Raw genomic sequence first — 3386 nt, forward strand, 5'->3', positions numbered from 1 at the left:
ACATAATAGCCTCTTCACACAGAGAATTCACTGACACAAACTGCTTGCCATGAAGGACTCTCTGAAACTACAGAGAAAGACCCCATAACCCTGTCACTCTTGCATCTTCTGTTCCTTTGAAGGTAAACCCACACAGAGGGCACTGCCAAGTTTCATTACCAGCTTTCCCTTTGTCCCAGTGGAGAGCAGATTTATTCTTAATGGTGCTAATTTCCTTGGTTATTACAGGTTTTCTTCTGGATATTACCTTGCCAGTAACCTTAAACTCCCACTGCTCCTTTCTCATCAATCCATACATTTTATATTTCTTTTTGTAACATGTTTTTTTTCATTGTAGACCTGCATATGCATTATCTGCATATATGTACCTGCATACATATATACACTCCCCCAGCAGATTCAAATTTATGCTATATTGAAATGTCCTTGCCAAAATAATACTGCATTACTTGTGACTTTAGCTTTATGTTAGTTCTTAGGATATGGGCAGAAAGAAGCCAGATTCTTTGTGAGGATGTCAAAGAAATTACATTAAGTTCAGTTGCTGGTATTGTTCTCTCCTGAGCTGGGCCTCTATCATTTGAATTTTCTCAGCATTATTGTCTTCTAGGATCTTATTTTAAAATCACTTGAGACTGCAAGATGGCGGCCTCCATCTTCACGGGCGCCGTGAGAGCTGCCTCAGGAGTATTACGTCCCTTGAACGTCTTGGCATCTTCAACCTATTGGACCTGTGCCAGGAATGCCTGTCTTAATTCTGCACTGTACAACATTCATTTTAGACGTATTCAGACATCAGTTGTTTCCTCTGCTCCAAGACTTGTCACATCTGTTGGGCAGTTGGCATATGGGCATACTGCAACAGTCCTTAATAGAGTGGCCACATTGGTTCCCAGTGTCCTAAAGCCGCCGGTCAGAGCTCTGACATACTGCAGCACGCACAAAGGCAAGAGAAAGACGGTAAAGTCGGTTGTGCATCGCTTCCTCCGGCTTCATTCTGGCCTTTGGCTAAGGAGAAAGGCTGGCTATAAGAAAAAATTATGGAAAAAGTCAACTGCAAGAAAGAAGCGCTTGAGGGAATTTGTGTTCTGCAACAAGACCCAGAGTAAACTCCTAGATAAAATGACAACGTCTTTCTGGAAGAGGCGCAACTGGTATGCTGGTGACCCTTACCAGATGTACCATGATTGAACAAACCTGCGAGTATAGTTCAGAGCTGTCATAGTTCCCAGCTATGGAATGTGAATCTCTGTGTATATGATGTCCTTGCAAATAGGCAAAAAAAAATAATAATAAATAAATAAAATAAAATCACTTTACATTCTGCTATTGCCCCCCCCCAGTTACCCTCTCCCAGAATCCTTTCACCATCCTCCCCTCTCTCTCACTTCTATAAGGGTATTCTATAAGGGTATTTCCCACCCTGGCACATCAAGTCTCTATGGGGCTAGTCACATCCTCTCCCACTGAGGCTAGAAAAGGCAGCCCAGTGATAAAAAGAAACATATCCAACAGACAGGCAACAGTTTTTGGTATAGCCCCTGTTCGAATTATTCAGGACCCACATGAAGACTAAGCTGCACATCTGCTATAGATTTGTTGGTAGGCCTAGATCCAGCTGCGTATGCTCTCCAGTTGGTGGTTCAGCCTCTGAGAGCCCCAAATGTCCAAGTTAGTTGACTTTGTAGTTCTTCCTGTGGAATTACTATTGCTTCAGGGCCCACGATCCTTCTTCCTATTCTTCCATAAAAGTCTCCAAATTCCATTCACTGTTTGGCTATGGGTGTCTGTATCAGTTTGAGTCTGCTATTGGGTAGAACTTCTCAGAGGTCAGTATGTTCCTGTCTGCAAGCATAAGAGAATATAATTAATAGTATCAGTGATTGGTGCTTGTCCATGGCATTGGTCTCAAGTTTGACCAGTTATTGCTTGGCCATTCTCAGAGTCTCTGTTTCATACTCTATCCTGCATTCCTTGTAGACAAGATAAATTTTGGCTTGGAAATTTTTTGGGTGGGTTGGTGTCCCTACTGCTCCACTGTGGTTTCTACCTGGCTATAGGAGGTGGCCTCTTCTAGCTCCATATACCCTGTGCTATGAGTTACAGCTAAGGTCACTCCAATTTGGGCACCTCCCTTATCCCAACTTTCCTGTCCCTGCCCACACCTGATCCCGAAATGGCTAGTAGTGGTATAGCTGCGTTTTGATGTAGAACTATTCTCAGTTTTCTGAGAAACCACCAAAATTATTTCCAAAGTGGCTGTACAAGTTTGTACTCTGACCAGCAGTGGAGGAGTGTTTCCCATACTCCACATCAGCAGCAGCATATGCTATTACTTTGGTTTTTGTTATTAGCCATTCTGACTGGTGTAAGATGAGATCTCAGAGTTGTTTTGATTTGCATTTCACTGGTGACTAAAGACTTTTACAAAGAAAAAAAAATAAATGGTCCAAGAACAAAGTTAGAGAAACAATACCCTTTATAATAGCCACAAAGAATATAAACTATCTTGATGTGACTCTAACAAACCATGTTAAAAGCCAATATGACAAGAACTTCAAGTTACTAAAGAAAGAAATCAAGGAAGCTATCAGAAGAGAAAAGATCTCCCATTCTCATGGTTCAGTAGGATTAACATAATGAAAATGGTCATCTTAGTATAATCAGTCTACAGATTCAATGCAATTCCCATCAAATTCTAACATATTTCTTTACAGATCTTGACAGAGCAATTCACAACTTCATATGGAAAAACAAATACAAACCAAAAAATAAAAATAAAAAACCCAAACTAAACCAACCTTCAAACAAACGAATAAACAAAAAACCCTAGAATATCAAAATAAATCCTAAACAATAAAAGAACTTTCAGAGTTATCACCATCCTTGACCACCAGCTATACTACAGAGCAATAGTAGGAAAAGATGCCTGGTATTATTACAGGAACAGATCAATGGAATCGAATTGAAGACCCTGACATAAGCCCACACACTTATGGATGCTTGAGTTTTAACAAAGAATGTAAGACCATACAATGGAAAAAAGAAAGCATGTTCAATGAATAGTGCTAATGTAATTGTATATTTGCATGTAGAAAAATGCAAATAGATCTACCAACCTACCCCAAACTTGGGAAATCTGGAAATATCTTATAAATTTGCTATCTGGTCACCATTGAAACTGACATTTATCATTCATTGGCATATGTGCTGGATAGTTTTATATCAACTTTACACAAGCTGAAGTCAACTGAGATGGGGGAAACTCAATTAAGAAAATGTCTTCATTAGGTCAGACTGTAATCAAGCCTAAGGTGCCATTGTCTTAATTAGTGAATAATGGGGAAGGAATCTTCCTATTTCAAGTAGTGTCATCCCTGGAATGG

The 3386-nt window shown here is 40.0% G+C and overlaps 1 pseudogene; it reads left to right on the top strand.

Annotated features, from left to right (window-relative positions):
• The first annotated feature begins 637 nt into the window (after nt 1–637).
• Nucleotides 638–1267, top strand: LOC117715402 (large ribosomal subunit protein bL35m pseudogene; annotated as a pseudogene).
• Nucleotides 1268–3386: the final 2119 nt, after the last annotated feature.

Source organism: Arvicanthis niloticus, chromosome 9 (assembly GCF_011762505.2).
Source record: "Arvicanthis niloticus isolate mArvNil1 chromosome 9, mArvNil1.pat.X, whole genome shotgun sequence".
Classification (NCBI taxonomy): domain Eukaryota; kingdom Metazoa; phylum Chordata; class Mammalia; order Rodentia; family Muridae; genus Arvicanthis; species Arvicanthis niloticus.